The sequence below is a fragment of the Bombus pascuorum genome, unplaced genomic scaffold, assembly GCF_905332965.1.
Source record: "Bombus pascuorum unplaced genomic scaffold, iyBomPasc1.1, whole genome shotgun sequence".
NCBI lineage: Eukaryota > Metazoa > Arthropoda > Insecta > Hymenoptera > Apidae > Bombus > Bombus pascuorum.
Genome location: NW_026869730.1, coordinates 501,833 through 520,162, shown reverse-complemented (window position 1 = coordinate 520,162; position 18,330 = coordinate 501,833). Strand labels below are relative to the sequence as shown.

At 38.1% G+C, this 18,330-nt stretch overlaps 2 protein-coding genes across 2 annotated transcripts in view; one reads left to right on the top strand and one right to left on the bottom strand.

The window, feature by feature from the left end:
* Window positions 1–18,330, top strand: part of LOC132915621 (POU domain, class 6, transcription factor 2-like) — a 455,505-nt gene that overhangs the window by 17,143 nt on the left and 420,032 nt on the right. The gene's annotated exons all lie outside the window — the stretch shown is intronic.
* LOC132915620 (POU domain, class 6, transcription factor 2-like) overlaps window positions 1–18,330 on the bottom strand; it is a 128,556-nt gene that overhangs the window by 54,201 nt on the left and 56,025 nt on the right. The window lies entirely within an intron of this gene.

Here is an 18,330-nt window from a genome sequence, read left to right as displayed (position 1 = left end):
TTCGAGATTGTGGGCCAGCCAACGGTCGTTCCTCCGATTCACTTTGGCATCCACAGTAAAAATTTTCTCATCGGAAAAAAACCTAATGCGGCCAGGAGCTTCGTGTTTTAACGAACACAGAATCAAATGACAACGGGCAAATCTTTTAAGCTTGGCGGCCTCGGAGAGCATCTGACGGACTTTGAGAACGTAGGAGGCATATCTAAGATCCTCTTGAGCTATTCGACGGACAATCGTTTCACTCACCCCCAAGACGGAGGCTAATTTTCGGAGAGAAGTTCCCGGATCTTCCAAAATCATGTCTTGGGCCCTTTGAATAATTTCTGGCGTCCTTGTTGATTTTTCCCTAACCTGAACTTTTCTCGCCGGAGAAGGAGAACCCTTCTCGAACCACTCTGAGGCTGCGTATCTCTTAGCAATGTCGTATACCGTCGATCTTGGGTAGCTAAAGAATTTTATAATTTCGACCGGCGTTCTCCCGGCGCGAAGACTTTCTATAATCGCCACTCTTCTATCGTATTCCGGGTTTTGCTTAACGAGTTCTGTCATTTTGAGGTTATAGAAGACTTATTGACATATTTAACTAACTTCAGAGTCAATCAGCACAAACATCTGAATTCTAATATGGTGGGAACTACAAATTGAATTCTGTCCGAATTCTAACGGCGCACCCTGTATGTCGGGTTGGAGTTAGGGGCGTTTAATGAATCTTCACCAGTGTTGTTCATGGTTGTCGCACAGATATTTATTACACAAGTATGGCAGATACAAGCTTGACGAGCGGACGCGGTAACTGGACGCTAATGACAATGGCCCTAGGTTCGATATAGCGAATCCACGATCCACGGGATAACGAATATACTTTGCTTCAAAGTATAAGTCGGACTCGACTTACTACTCGTGATACAAGGATCGCTTGATTGACTCTTAGCTAATGAGATTGCCAGAAAGGAATGACTTTCCGTCGCGACGACGCTGCAGAGGAAAACTCTGATGGGGTGTGCCTAAGGGCACGAGATCATCGGATTCGTCAAAGAAAGCCCCCACTCGGAGGGTGAGGGAAATAGACGCTGCTGTTAATTGGTCAATTTCTATGTTGGCGGTTAGAAAAGGTTGCTAGCCGCTCTAGAGAGAGAGTTCCTAGCAGGCAACGTCGTACGTGACCAAATCAGGTTTTCCCATAACTTCCCGCAATAGGTGACAGATTTACAGGCTGATAGAATAAAGACTGTTTGTCAATCTGAAGGACTTTAGTTAACTAAGTCCTAAGATTCGTAACGGTTCCTTAGGCTATCTGAACATAAACTGTAAACGATGCATCGGCATCTGGCGATCATCTTGCCCAAAGAATGGGGTCTGTGTGTGGCGAGCTGCGGGGCTGTTGGAATGTCTTATTGTCAAGTGTCTGTACTGCCAATTCTTTAAAGGAAAGCTATGTAACTTTACGTCTCTGTTAGGTGGAACGTTCATCTCGTGACCGTGGCTACGCTCGGCGACCGGTTGTCGCCTCGAGCCTAAACTCATTGCCTCAAGTTTCGAATGACTGTGTCTGGGTTATTTCGTAAATGCTACAGTATTGAGGCTTTTCCAAATAATTCCAACGGGGGGGCCCGGTGTCCTTTCATCCCTCATCGAAAGGATCAAGTCAATCAAGCGATCCTTGTATCACGAGTAGTAAGTCGAGTCCGACTTAGACTTTGAAGCAAAGTATATTCGTTATCCCGTGGACCGTGGATTCGCTATATCGAACCTAGGGCCATTGTCATTAGCCTTATTTCTGCCTTATTTCTGGATTCTTGACGAACCAGGTGTCTCTCTTGGAGACGATCTGGAACGTTTGGCTCTTTTCAATTGAGATTTTCATGTTAAGTCTTTTCAAGTACTCGTGGAGAACGTCCACCTGGCGCTACGCTTCCCCTTGGTTTGCGCCAAGTAACACTATATCGTCCGCGAAAGCCAGGACAGGTATTTCCCAATCATCATTGACTTTTATGCCCCTTGTAGATTCTTCGATCGAATCCAACAGTGGCTCCAGGCAGAGGTTGAAAAGCAAAGGCGATAAGGGGTCGCCCTGCTTAACTCCTCGGAGGATCTTGATCTCGACCCCCATTTTCCATTAGCTCTAATTACAGTTTTGTTATTGTTGTGCATATCGCATATTAAATTTATTATGGGGGCCGGCACACCCTTCCCAGCCAGGCAAGGTGCTAAGGCCGAATGGGGAATCGTGTCGAAAGCTTTCGAGATATCCACTATAGTGTATATCCCGCCGTTTTCCCTTTTGCTATAGTTTAGGGCAGAATGAAATAGATCGATGTTGATTTTACATCCACTCTCGGATGTAAAACCCTTCTGCCGTAAGTTCAACACGACTCCCTGTCTTATTCTCCTGTCGAGAATGGAGGAGAAAATACGGCCAAGAATCGGGCCAATCGTAATGGGTCGCCAGTTCTCGACCCGGCTGCTAGGCTTGTTAATTTTAGGTATTAATGTTGTCCTATTACTCTTCCATACGGAGGGAACAGTACAAACAAATATTATATATCTTAGCCAAAATTGCGGGCAGGCCAGGTATTGCTAGGTGTTCCTTCAGTAAACCATCGGGCCCTGCCGCAGCCTTCTTTCTAAGTCTCTTAATTCTCTCCGCCATTTCCTCGGGAGAAATCGGCGAAAAATGATCGTTAAGAGGCAGCTGGGAGACTCTAGTACTCGTAATGGGGACGTAGGAAGGTCCAATTTGTCCCCATAATTCCTCATATAATCTTTTAGCTTCAGCTGCCTCTGGTGGTTGCCTGACTGGTTCGAGGTATGCACGATCGTCATTTATTACCACATCGGCCAACCTCTTTGGACATTCCTAAAAAATGTCTTGGCAACGCGCGTAGGAAAACCGTTTTCGCGCATTTCGGTTGCTTTTCTTTGCATGGTATCCCCTATTTTGGGGTTTGTCACCATTTTTATTATTAAACTCAATTTTGTTGTGATGTTTGATTGCTCCATACAAATGTATTTCAATGAGCTCGTTTAAGTCTTTAGCAAGGGCCTCCCCATTCCCTTATCTTAGCCAAATAGCCTTCAACCGATCGTAAACCTCACTTAAAACAGGAGGCACGTCGGTTTGCGTCTCAATAGATTCTTTAATGGTGAGTCTCCACTGATTGGTAGACTCATTGTCAATGTTAACCTCAGGCGTCTTTAAATACGCATTGCCTGCGTCAACGAAATCGCACCCTCCCTCTGTTGCCATAGCAATCTCCTGAGGGTTTACTACTTCACCAGATGCTCTTAATTTCTTTCTTTGATATTTGATCTGATCAATTGTTTTGCTGATGAGGATCTTACTTATCTCAACATTAGGGAATCGGTGATCTTTAAATTTCACCGCTAATTCCCTCAAGGGATTGATCTCTTCTACTTTCCACAGTCTAGTTGGGGGGTCCGTTCCCCTTCTTTTAGCATTCCTCAAGGCAGGGTGCGCATGCCTTTCGTGGGTCGAGAGGCCTCTCTGGGATCCAAAGCTCATGGGGCATGCTTCGCCTAAATCTTTGAATCGTCAATTCCGCCACACGCGTATTTCAGCTAAAAAAGATACAATTTCCCGACCAAGCCAATGCAATGTATTTGATTCCTTGCACGGGCTTTCCCATCCAGGGATACGCACCACGCAAAATCTGGTGACGACGCGTTTCGTTTGGCAGTCGATAAACAAGGATTGTCGAAATAGAACACGGCAATGTATCCCGTGCCAGCGATGTAAGGTCACCAGGCACATTTTTATTTATCTTATCAAAAATCCCAGAATTTGGCGATACGATCTTCATTGTGTTACGAAAGCGACCATTGACATTTGTACATTTTTACCATCATTTAACTGTTGTTCTTTACTCTTGGTTCACATATGCGGAGACCCTTTCTTAGCTCACCTCCGACACAGCATCGTCACTATCAAGTTAGTTCGTCTTCGTCCTCAAATCAGTCAATACGTCTACAACGATCGCTCAGTCCAGCGAAATCACTGAGAAGCATCGTAAAGTAGCAATCTAATATGCTAACCGATCAGTCGCAGTCGAAAACTCTCTGTACGGTCGCGTCCAAATCTGTCACATTGTATAAGATCTAACTCGAATATTCTTGTGGTAACTTCCGATACTATTTAAACCAACACCTTATATAAACTGTAAGTGTTATTCTGATACAAATATACATATTTATTCTACAACCGTAGAATAAGTTGCATTCATTGAATCATCCCGGTTATCCTAAACGAAACGCGGGGAGCGACCATTTCGCGGTGGCGATTAGCCGAATCGTAGCGAGAATTTACGACTCTCGCTGACGCGTTTCCTCGAGACCGCGTCTCTCCGCGAACGGTCGCAACACATAATGTGCCATGTTTGCTACATAACGGCCAATTTTATCTGTCGTTTTATGAATTGAAATACATATTTTTGTCACCAATATCATTTCGTATTCTTTAAATAAATATTTTATACGAATCTTCTAAGTAATTTTTTCTCAAAATTAATTCGTTGGGAATATTTTGATTCGTATATTTTCTTCAAAAAATTTACTAATACGACGATATCTAAACACCACTGTGGAACGTTGGCAGTCATTATGGCTTTGCACAAATCAGTATAAAAACGTGTTATCATATGAATCTTCCGATTTTGTTGAATGTTTTTAAGAAAGGTTTTTAATTTTTTTAATTAACTAACTACGTAGTTTTTTACGGAAGTATGAAAAGGATATTGAATATTTTTGTAGTGCAGCAAATTCACCTATCACGCTACAGCAGCCGCTCTCCGCTTCTCAACTTGTTGTTATTGTTCCATTTTTTACGATTATTATCGTTATTTGGCAAGCCGATTATTACATTAATTATCTTTCTCCCGCTCCTTCGGCGCCGCACTCTGGCCATGGATGCCGCGCCCGGCGGTACCACTAGGAGGTAGGAGCAGAACTTGAGCAGGGGAGATCTTGGTCTCGCCTGCTCCCGAGCAACCATGACTCTCCAAGGAACCCACAACATGAACGTTATATGGCGGCGTATTGCTTACATTAACTATGAGCTTCAATAGAGGCTCATACTTCCGAGGTAGCCCCCTCGTAGAGATTTTAAAATTTAGATTCACCTCAGGAATTGATCTCCAATTGATGAGGCGAATGTTCATTACATAAAATAATAAATAGTAAATTGTTAATCGAGTCAATTAAATAAGATAAATAGATAGAAGTCAAATAGTAAAATAAAATAAATAAATTAATTAAATTGTTTTAAAGTAAAATAAAATATGGGTCGCTATCACTCGTCTAAAAATATGTTACACATCTCTATGGAACTTCTTAGAGTGTTCATTATAATTGTCTTTATATCTTTTTTAGGTACACCCATTAAATTTAGATTTGTTTCTGTATTGGGCGTTATTGCCCCTCTACTGCCCAAGACCACGGGCAAAACTTGACCGCCACCAACTTTGAATTTGCTTTTTAGATATTCTACGCACGGGAGGTATTTGTCGACCTTCTCTTCTTCAGCTTTGGACAGGTAATGTTTATTCTCGTAGCGGACCGTTACGTCGACCACGAGAATCTGTTCCTCGTTTTTAATTACGAGGTCCGGTTTGTACAGATTACCTCCCACTTTTAGACTCGGTTCAACAAACACCTCATTACTCTTTCTCAAAGTGTTGGCAAGGTTAGCCAGGTGCCTCTTAATCCTCAGGCCTTTGGTGTATTGGCACAGCCCTAATATGTGACCAAGGATTTCGGGCTGGACACGACATCTCCTACAGGTGACATAAATTTTCTTGTCGGCCCGTGACAAAACGGTTTTCGTACCAAATGTATTAGTCCTAAGTCTTAGGACATCGATGAATCTCGATGGCTTGAGCAGGTTTTACTCATCGAGCCACACGATGCCAGACTTGTTCTTTGAGAAGTCAAGTATCCTTTGCCCTTGACTTCTCAATTCGGCCCTTTGTTGAATGTGAGAGCCTCTCAGTGTCTTTCTCGCTCTTTCGATATCTTCCAAAGTGGCCGGCCAATTGCTCCTTAGGGAGTTAGCCAACTTCTTTAATTTTATATCAATTTCTTCGTTAAATAGACTAGAGACTGCTGGATCGATCGAGTTTTTCATTTTAAGAGAAGTTACTCCCGACACATATAAAGAAATGTTAGAAATAGTACAAAATATCAAAATATAATAATTTATTTAAAAAAAAACCCAAAAATAAATAAATTTCTGTCGTTGAGGAATTCCCAACTGCTTTTCGTCCTTCTTTTTGGCTCTTGAGATTTGTGGCCTTCTTTATTGATGTTTTCTTGGGCGCAAACCTTCCCCAGCTTTAACGGAAAACTCTGCTTCGGAAACATCGAAGGAATTGATTCTTCAGAAACTGTGGAATTCCGATCACGATTGTTTTGTTGGCTGACTTTATAGTGACAGATAGCATTACAGTTACGTCGCACGAGATGGTCCGTGCGACGTCCCTCTCGGTCTGGCCGCCAGGGCCTACCCCTCGTTACACTGACCCGCAATAAACCCAACGAATCACCCTAAACCGAATCTATATAGCTTAACTCCTATTCACATAAGTATTTTCTATATTAAATTTCTTTCTCTAATTTCGTATGGCTTGATTTACGTATTCATCATACTGCACAAAATTCTGTATCTTAATTTTAGTGTTCAGATCGAATTTTTTTTTTTGTTTATGTGGCTCATTGCTGCTGTTCCCCATAGTGGAATTCCGTATGTCCAGATTGGCTTTATGATTATTTTGTATATTTTCAGTTTGCTTTCTGTGCTTAGTTTCGATTTTCGGCTTGTTAGCCAGTGCATTTGTCTCCTTGCTATCTGTATCTTGTCTATTATTGATTTGATGTGCTGTTTCCATGTGAAGCGTGTATCTATGTGAAGTCCAAGGTATTTGACTTGCCTTGTTTGTGTTATTTGCGTGCCGTTCAGGAAGATGTTTGGTGTTATCTGTTTTCTCAGTGTGAATGTAATGTGGTTGCATTTGTCAGGGTTAGCTTTGATTTGTTTGTCCTGTAGCCACTTTTCTATTTTTGTGATGTGCTCTTGTAGTATTGTGGCTGCTGTTACAGGGTTAGTGTGCCTGACTAGCACGGCTGTGTCGTCCGCGAATGTCAGTATTTTGCTATTGGTAGTTGTTGGAATGTTGGCCGTGTATAATGTGTATAGTATGGGTGTTAGGACGCTTCCTTGTGGAACACCTGCTTTGATGTCTTTTGCTTCGGAGTGTGCGTCCTTGATTTTTACTGTGAAGGTTCTGTTGCTTATGTATGATTTTATTATTTGGTATATTTTTTCCGGGAATTGTTTCTTGATTGTTTGTATTAGGCTTTCGTGGTTTATTTTGTCGAAAGCTTTCTCTATGTCCATGAATAGGGCTGTACAATATTATTTGTTTTCTATTGTGTGTATTATTTCGTTGACAAGCCTGTGCATTTGTTCTATGGTGGAGTGTTTATTTCTGAATCCAAATTGATGGTCTGGTATTAGTTTTTCCTTCTCTATTATTGGTTTTAGTCGGGCGTATATTACTTTTTCTAGTATTTTGGAGAGCACGGGGAGTAGTGATATTGGTCTGTAGGATGTTACTTCATGTGGGTCTTTGCCTGGTTTGGGTAACATTATGATTTGTGCCTGTTTCCATAATGTGGGATAATACTGTATTCTTAGTATTACATTGAATATTATTGTAATTAGCCGTATCGCTTTTGGAGGGAGGTTTTTCAATATTTTGCCATTGATTAGATCGATTCCTGGTGCTTTGTTGTTTTTTGTTTTTTCTATTATGTTTCTTATTTCATGTGCTGTTGTTTTGGGTATGGTGTATTGCTTGTCGATTGCAGTGCTAGTGGCTATCGCGTCGTCGTCCGTATGGCTGTTCTGGTTGCTGTTATTGATGTTGTGTGGTGTAAATATGTTGCATAGGTGGATGGAAAATTCTTCGGCTTGCTCTTCGTTGCTTCTTGCCCATGTGTTGTCTGCTTTTCTGATTGCTCGGGCTGGTTTTATCGCCTTCTTTATTTTTTTTTGTGGCTTTCCATAGTGAGTAGTTGTAGTTCTCGTGTGCAGATAGTGACTCTATGAACTTTGTGAATTCGTTGTTGTTGTGCTCTTTTATTTCGTTTTTTATTTCCTTTGCGAGTTTGTTTAGGTGTTTTTTGTTTTCTTTTGTTCTATGTTTTTGCCATTTTGCTTTCGCTTTTCTTTTATCTCTAATTTTTTCGAGGATGTCTGATGGGATTTGTTTTGTTGGTCTAGTGGTAGTTGCTGGTTTTGTGGTTGCCCGTGCTGCCTCTTGTATAGTTTTTGTAAGTGTTGTTACAGCTTGTTCGATGTGTTGGGGCGTTTTCAGTGGGATGTTGCAGTTGATTTTGCTTTCAATTATTTCTTTGAAGGTTTGCCAATTAGTGGATTTGTTGCATAGCGTCTCTGAGTTGTTGTAGAGTATTGGCTTGTTTCTGTATGTTATTATTATGGGTGTATGGTCGGAGCTAAGCTCGAGGCTGGATGCTATATTTATTTTATTTCCGTTTAATCCCTTTGTGACTGCAAAGTCGAGTAGGTCAGGGATTTTGCTCAGGTCTGTCGGCCAGTATGTCGGTCTTCCTGTGGATAATATATTGAGATTGTTTTTCCTGATGTGTTTTTCCAGGGTTCTGCCTCGAGGTGTAGTGATTCTTGATCCCCATGTTGTGTGCTTTGAGTTGTAGTCTCCTGCTGCGATAAACTTGTCGCCTAGTTGTTGGAAGTATTCTTCCCACATTTGTGCTGTAATTTTGTGTCGCGGTGGTGCATATACTGCTGACAGCTGTAGACGGTTGCTGCTAGTTTGTACGGTAACGGTAGTTGCTTGTATGTGTTCTTTACTAACTTGGCTGTGTAGGTGGTGTTTAATGTCGTTTCTTATTATCACTGCGGTTCCTCCGTGTGCTTTTCCTGAGGGGTGCTTGGTATCGTATATGGTATAGTGCGGTATTTTTGTGTAGCTTTTTGTTGTGAAATGCGTCTCTGATACGAGTAGTATGTCTATGTTGTTGTGGTATAGGAATGCTTTGGTTTCAATGGCCCTTTGTTGTAGGCCGTTAGAGTTCCAGGCAGCTATTTTTAGTATGTCCGTTTTTACTTTTTGCTTAGCATGGTTGTTATCAGTTGTATCGTAGCTGTGATTTGTAATGATTGCTGTTTGAATGCTTCGTTTAGTTCGCTTATCGTTCTTGTTAACATGTCGGTGCTTTTGATGGATTGTTTTAATAGTTCTTTTATTTCTGTAGCGTCGTTGGTGTTATTGTTGTGGTTTTGGTTGGCTACGGGTGTTACTTCCTTGGTTGCTTGCGCGTAGCTTCGACTGCCAGTGGTGTTGATATCGTTGTGGTTGTTGTTCATTACGTACTGTACTTTTATTGGTGTCTCAGCTTCTGCCCTGTCTTGTTGTGTGGTGGTAGTTATATGTCCTGCTTCTAAGCGGCGGAAACAATTTACGTTGGAGTATTTTTCTGGCTGGGCAGCCTTTGTAGCTGGCTGGGTGGTTTCCGTTGCAGTTGTAGCACTTTACCTCGTTTATTTTTCCCGTATATGGGCAGTAAGTTGTCAGGTGCTTTTCTGCGCATTTGACGCACAACGGGTTTCTGTTGCAGTAATTTTTTGTGTGCCCATATTGTTGGCACCGCATGCATTGAGGTATGTCTTTTTTTGTCCGGGTGGTTCAACTGTGATTATTGTGTTTAAGATTTGTTTAATGTCATAGATATCCTTGTTGTTGTTGTTCGGTTCTAGTTCTATTAGGAACAGCGGTAGTGGTTGTTTGGTATCAAATCTTGTTATGTTGTTTATTGCCCTTACCTGGTGTCCGATTTTGGCTAGTTCGTCGCATATGTTGCTTGTGTTTGTTCTTGGGTGTAGCCCTCTGATAACTGCTTTATAGCTTTTGTCAGTTTTGAGCTGGTAGGTGTGGTACCCGGCGTTTTTTTCTTTTAGCACTTTTACCACTTTTCTGTAGGTTTCTGGGGCGTTGGTTTGCACTTTTACCTGGTCCAGTTTTAATTGTTTTATTGAGTAGTTTTCTTTGCCTGCCGTATTGTTTAGCAGTTCGAGGAGGGGGTCTATTACTTGCGCATCGATGTACAGGGTGCGCCGTTAGAATCCGGACAAAAGAAGTTTTGTGCAGAAAGTTGTTTATTTAAGTCAATACACAAAAACACATGAAAATGTTGTTATATCTCATTTAAAGGGTCCTTGCTGAGAACTTTTATTCTATGTAACCACCCTCTGCCTCTATGACCTGCTCTATTCTTGCTCTAAAGCGCGAGCACGCTGACTTCAACTGGTCGCGTTTAATTGTCTCGAATTCTGACTCGATAGCAGCTCGTAGGGAGTTGACGTTGGGGTGCCTGCATTTATTAGTTTGTCTCTCGATAACGCCCCACACGTAATAGTCCAATGGGTTTAGGTCGGGACTGTTAGGAGGCCAGAAATCTTTCGACCAAAACATGTCCACATTGTCAGAGAGCCAATTTTGAACAAGATGACTTGTGTGAGCAGGTGCGCCATCTTGTTGAAATAAATACGGCCTTCCAGAAGCCGTAATTTCCATCCACGGCTTTATTACTGTCTTCAGGACCTCCAAATAAACCTCCTTTGTGATTCTTTCGCCTTTTTGGAAGAAGTGCGGAGGCATGACGTCGCCCTCACTTGAGACAACGCTCAAAACGTGAACACTTGCTGGAAATTTGGTTTTGCCCACAACAGGAACATCTTCGAGATTGTGGGCCAGCCAACGGTCGTTCCTCCGATTCACTTTGGCATCCACCCGGCGCGAAGACTTTCTATAATCGCCGCTCTTCTATCGTATTCCGGGTTTTGCTTAACGAGTTCTGTCATTTTGAGGTTATAGAAGACTTATTGACATATTTAACTAACTTCAGAGTCAATCAGCACAAACATCTGAATTCTAATATGGTGGGAACTACAAATTGAATTCTGTCCGAATTCTAACGGCGCACCCTGTATATTGGTGGTGGTTTGGCGTTATGTTTTGGTTTTTCAGTTGTTTCAGTTGTTTCTGGTTCCTTCTCTTGTGGTAGTATGCTGAAGGGGTTTTGTAGTGGGATTTCTTGGAGCCACTGCTTACTTTCTGTTTCTGCAGCCCTCCTAGTATTTGCGTTTGTTGTAATTTTTCTTCTTTTGCTGGGAGTTACGACCTTCCAGCTTCCGTCTTGTTGTGCCATTTCGTTGTTGTTTCCGTTTGTATCGTCGCTCATTCGAGTGATTTCCATTTCGGTTTCTGTAGATTCTTGGATTTCCGTATTTTTGTGTACGGCATATGTTTCTCCGTTGCTTGATATCCTGAGCAGTGGCACTCGTTGCATTTTTGTTTTCCCTGTTTTTCGCACTTTCGGGGACACTTTCTCTCCACGTCCTGTTTCGAGGGAGAGATCTCTCCGGGCACTCGGCACGTCTGCACTCTTCGGCAGTCAAAAGGGAACTGCGCATTGCTCTAGAGAGTATTTTTCGCAAGTGTAAGATTCTCATGGCGTTCAGATTACCTGTCTGAGAATTACGAGCGAGTAACATGAACTTCGTATACGAATACGAATTTCGTACGTGAGGCTAGCTTTTGCGAGGGAAAGTTCAACATATGGTCAGGAAAAGAAAGGTCAATGATTAAGACGTTTAAATTAATACAAGTTTATGAGAAACAATCAGTATGGGATACGAAGAACGTCAATTAGCAAATTCTGGAGAAAAAATGAGAATATTAAAAAATGGGGAATATTATATAACATTACTACAAATGCAAACTCATCTTCAATTTCGTTAGTTTTGAAATATGTTGTAGAAATCGATATTTTGAACAACTCCTTTTGATAAATATGACCGGCGGTGTAAGAAAATATTAAAAGCGAATTCAAGGTGGTCACGTTTACAGTACATTCTGTAGATCTTTTTTTTATGTTTTTATCCATACTGTTTACTTTTAATAATTGATATCTTGAGATCTGCTTACCTGATATTTAATTACAATGTATTTTTTTTTTTGTTTAAAGTTGCATTGAATTGCCAGAGTTATTAGCGAATTACAATGAAACGTATATATTCTTACAAAAATCGAAGCAGTTTTTCTATTTCACTCGGTAATTTTCATTTTTAACGTACTAAGCATTTTCCTTTACGACGTACTTTGAAATTTGTTAACGATCACTTTCCACAAATTGACCACGATTACGTAATTTTTTATTGCTTTGCTGTGAATACGTCGACTATGAGAATAAGGAACAAGGAAAGCAATTGAGATACAGCAAGACACCTCACAGAATTCGTACTTAGACAGATCAGTTTAAAAAGATAGAAATTAATTTAACCTTTGTACTGTAATGACGGGATCTGTTCGGATCAGCCGACAGACGGCGAAAGTTGTTTATGTTAGAACGATCAGAAGCTGAACGTATTTCTAAACATCGGTATTCCACAACTTATAGACGACTTGCAACATTTAATTACAATACTAAGCACACATATTACGCTGTTGGCATTCTCGACGTACTCGTGAGTGTGGGTTCCGAGTTACGTAGATAACCCTGTATATATGTCTATAGAGGATGCTTATAAAAGTTGGTGCCTAATTTGAGGAGCCGTATGAGTACTGGATACAGCAAAAACGTCTTAATATACGTGGATAATAGAATAGAAAGAATAATATTAAGAACATTAGTCTAAAGAATATTAGTTATTAGAGTTAATAGTATTTAATGTATAAAAGCACAGATCATAGTAAACCAGTTGGTTCGGTAAGTGAGTTGATACAATGACTTCTTGTGACATTGGCATTTTAGAAAGGCATCGTTTTATAACTATTATGTTTGGCATTGTATTTCATGCCTATAGAGGTTTATGTAGAGGATGGTTGGTCGGTAAGGTTTAACGACGAGATAGTTCGTTGTTGAAACCGCTATGTATATTTCAAATGATTAAATAAATTAATATACAGACAGTGTTCGCTGAGATGTTCGTACTCACAGATTCGCTGAGACAGTGTATATGTCGCAAAATAAGATCGCTAATGACCCGTTAATTAGATCGCTGATAATTCGTTGATAATTGATCTCTCTTGGGGTGCGTCCGTTTATTTATACTGTTCGGGGGAGAGCAGGAAAATTAGAATTCGTCTTCGTTCAACGGTAGCGGCGACATTGTTTTGGCCGGAGTTTATTTATTATCACATTATGTGTATCCTAACGATATTGATACTGCGAGATAAAGCAATAACATGATTTGAATTGTCCTCTAGCTCATGCGCCGCTACGTGTTCTATTTCTTCGGCAGTTACGATACCATGATATGACTTTATAATTTACAGTTTTATTTAACTTTGAATGGGCCTAAGCCCCAAAATAATAACTACTATAGGATAAAGATAACGCAGATACATAGATGTTTCGATGATAAACGATAGCGATATGAGTATTTAGTGTTTTGGAAAGTAAATGCGCCAGGGAATTTCTTAGATTAGAAATTAACAATACAAACTTAAAGATTGTCTTTGTGAGATCAAATCAGTATTACATGTTTATGGACATTTCTTTTCATTACTTTTTATCGTACATTAAAATAAATATAATAAATAATAAAAACAAATATTGACAGTGAAGCGATATTTCATACACGGTTCTTACAAGAATTATTGTTGTTTAAGATATAGGAAAACGTATATACAGCAACGTTTCCATTCAGTGACGGTACGTCGGTGGACTGGACTGCCGAAGCGAAAGGATTAATAGCGCTTCAACGCATAGACTGGTGTTTCGTATCTGATATATTCTTTTATCAATTCTTTTATTCTTGATTTCCGTTTTATCTCGGAGTCAAGAATCATCTCTTAAATATTCGGAAACCTGTAGCCGGACACCCTGTATACATAAGTCAGTATTGTCTTTTTCTCAGGATCGGGCTTGCTAGCTAAGGTCGAGCTAAGAATAATATTTTGTTTACGAGAACTATTTCTTATAGCACTGAGGACATTCTCAAGGAAGGAGAGCGTTAAGCGAACGCTTTTCTTTCTTATCGAATGTCAGTGAGATATGGGTACCTAACACAAATATTAAGGCCTAAAATTCCACAGTCTATTGAAGAAGGAACAAGGAATAAAATTTTATTAACTATTTTGTAACTACTCGATTTTTATTCCTTATGTGTTTTTATTTCTTTAGAGAAATCATCTATTCACCCGTTTTTATTTAAATTTATTGTTTGCAATACATCTTAGAGAAAAACTTTTTATTAGTCTATTTGTAATAAAAAAATTTTCCCTCTTATAAATCGATTTTCAATTGACAACAAAATTTTAATAAGAAAACATAACGAACGATTAAAATTACATTCATAATGTAAAATATTGTACAACTATTACATATTTTGAATGTGTAACAGTTTGAATATTATAATTTTGCATAGGCATATAGCGTCTTTGAAATTATTTGAACGCTCGCCATTGAAACATTAAAGAATAAAAATATATTAGATTTTATATTTCAAGGTAATGTGATAACTGTATTAGGATATAAGTATCTGGATTGCGTGTGTAGAATTTGAATTCGATAGTATTTGTAGAAGTTGGAGAATACTCATTACAAAAACACGCAAAAAGAGAATCACAAAATATTCGGACGCTTAGAGGTGAGCGATATTTACATTGAATTTACGCAGTAAATATTAATACTAACGAACTTAATTTGTGCTAAGACGTCATTTACTGAGTTTAATGTTCTAATCAGTTACAATTATCAGTTACAATTACTTAAATATGGAATAATATTGACATAAATGTCACAATGTCCTAGAGATGTTATTCGAGGCAAAAGTGACCGAATTAAATATTAAAATGAGGTAAGAAATAGAAATAGAGAAACATTTATAACTCTGTTTTTGCGTGTTTCTGTAATGAGTATTCTCTAACTTTTACAAATATTATCCAATTCAAATTTTACACGCATGATCTAGATATCTGTATCTTACTGTAGTTATGAGAATACTTTGAAATATCAAGAGCATCAGACACACACACACACACATATACGAGTATGTTTTTAATATTTCAGTAGCGAGCTTTCGAATACTTTCGTGAGCCGTTGTACATAACACATACATGTATTTCATATATTTTACTATACTATAACCATATAAAAATTCGGAGTATAATAATCGTTATTTTCGGTATTAAAATCGTTATTAAACATTTATTTAATTAGTCTTCAAATTGAAATACAACCATGGAAAATTAATAAAATAATCACATCTAGATTTTACAAGTGTGCCACAAGGTAACTTCTGCGCAATGATCGGACACATGTTCCACCTGTAATCCTAGAGCGTAGCCAATCAGCAAGCAGCACCACTCCTTTGTTTTCACTGTTATTATAGACATCGATGCTGTTCAGTCGTCTTTCGTATTCGAGTCAAGGTAGAGTGTACATCGTATAAAAATTTACTGAACGTTATAATATTTTAATTTACCAAGTATTACTTGGTAATGAGTATTAAGTGGAGAATTGAATTTGATTAGAAACTTGATCTGCAAAGTTTCTATATAAAGAGATTTAGCGAAGGTAAATATTTTGTACATACAATTATATAAAATGAAAAGATTCGTATACATATTAGTTTTGTATAAATAATTCTAACCTAAAAATTTGTTCCAGGATGAATGGGGTAGTACAGTAACCGGATAGGAAATTATTCGACATGTAAAAATAAGTCGTCATAACAAATACACTTTTCTTCTTTTGTTTTTTGTATTTTCAATACATTGTTGATTTTCATATACATAACCATCTTTCCTTTAAAGAAAAATTTACTTTCTCAAAGACTTTTCATACAAATTTGAATAATAACTGCTATTTCTGATGTCTTATTTCAACCTTTGTTTTTGTTTGTTTGGGTTACTGTATCGCTTATTTCCTTTTAATGTTTGCGCGCTTTTCTAATTTTGTGTGAATAATTTAAAAATATATGAGGTGTTCCAAATGAAATGATTTGATGTAGAAAATTCTTAATTTTCATAAGATAGTTCTGAACTGCAATGACTGAGTGGAAACGAAGTTTAAATTTTTCTCCACAAAGTTTCTCTGCTATATTATTATTTTCTCCTATTACTGTTTAGTTAAAATTTATTATTACTGCTTTATCACTAGCTTCATAGCTGTATTTGAGTTAATTACCTGTATGTATCTTGTTATGTGCAGTGTTTTCCTGTCTAATTCTGTGTCCTCCTTTAGTTTTAGCCAGTAGCCTATGCCCTTTTCTTATTATTTTATGTTTCAAGCCTATTCTTCTTACTTTTGTTTTATACACATATTCTGGTGATATATTCTTTTTAGGAAATCCGCTTGTATTGTCTTTATTTCTGCTCGGTAACAGGTCCTTACTCCTGTATTACATAGAAAAGCTGCCATTGCTATTACATCGGAAAGTTTTCTAGCTGTATTCCAATTATTACACTTTGTCACTATGGTCAGTTCGCTATTTTCGTCCGGTATATGATTTACTTTGTTATTACTTGGAATGTGTCTGTTTTTGTAAATATAGCTACGCCCTAGATATATCTTCATTGTATTTCATTTATTTCATTCTTATTTCTCTATTTCCTTCCTTTTTGCTCTATATTAATATTTTTAGATTATCTATCTTTTCAAGGAGAGTTTGCATACAATAACTTTAAAATATGCCGCCTTTACCTTGTAAATGTATTAAGTTTCCTGACCTTCTCATTATATTGTCTGCAAAATACACATCTTCTGTTATTTCTTTGTGTTCCTTGCCAATAAAGTATTTTTCTCAGCTATAAAGTATTGCATCTTGTATTGAGTCCAACAATAGTGTGCTTTCGTTTCACCATTATTCCTGTTATCTTAATCTCCAGCACTAGAAATATTGTAGTCGCAGAATTTGTTAGTTTCGAATCATGCTTGATCCTCTGGCAGTATATTGTTATACACTGCTAGAATGTTATACCACTATACTTGGTTAATAGCTTAAAAGTATCTCTTCTTCTGTAGAACTGTATTCAAGAGTTGCAAGATTATTCTCTTCGTATTTTCCATTAAAGATTTAAGTATTCGTTGAGTAAAACTATAATTCGAGCTTAACAGAGTTAAAAGCCATTTTGAAAAGTCCACATATTAAAAAGAACCAGAAACAGAAAGGGGTTATATTCGTACTATTTATACTTAACGACGAATATAACACAATAGCGATATTGGTTTCGTTACTACAGGATATCCTACGTAAAATCGGTTATTGAAACTTTGCTCACTTAAGGAATGTTTTAGATTCTACTTCCGTATTATACAGATTTACACTTGGTAGCGTGCAGTGCAATATCGCTTTCAGATCATCGCCTCCTTGCAAACATTTTTTATGTTTTTTGGTAGTACTCGATGGATAAAAACGAAATATAACGATTTTATGTTTAGGAATCCATTGGTTCAAAAGCATGCATTAGTTGTGTATTTTTGAAGTCTGACATAACTTGCATAAAGTTTAGTTACTAGTTAGTAGTTACTAAAGTTTAGTTTAACGTGAGAAAGATTTAGGCGGTACACTGTTTTGTTTATTTAATTACATACAGTGTTTAACGTATCGTAATATTGCTTTAAGACGGTTATATTAGTAACGTTTATATAGGCAAAGTTCAATGTACACTATCGAAAGTATTTTTAATAATATCTCGGAAACTAAGATTCCACTTTCAAAGATTTCCACTTTACTGATTTCGATGATTTCTGAATATGTTATAGAAATTAACTTTTTGTATAACTTTTGCCTATATATATATAATTGCCGTTTGACCATAGTTTCCCAAATATTCGCAAAAAGTTAAAGTTAAAGTAGCGACAGGTATAATGACCCAAATGAAATCCAACTCTTATCTTTTGTTTATAGTATAATTCTACACACACACTTACACGCGCGCGCACGCACACACACAAAAGTAACTTATACATACCAACCGTTTAAGAGAAATAATTAAAAATAAAGAATATCTAACGAAATACTAAAGAATCATACCGGAGGTATAACTTTTACTCTGTAACAAAGTAATAAAATGCCTCAAATTTTTGTGATATAAAATTTTGCATTTTTCTGATGTTTCTTGAAACATATGTAATAAATCAGTCGTTTTGGGATTCATAGATTTTCTATATTATACTCTAACATACTTGAATACATTTTTCTATATAATTGCACACTTACTCAAAATATAGAGCTTAAAAGACAAAATTATGCTGGTGACCCAACAT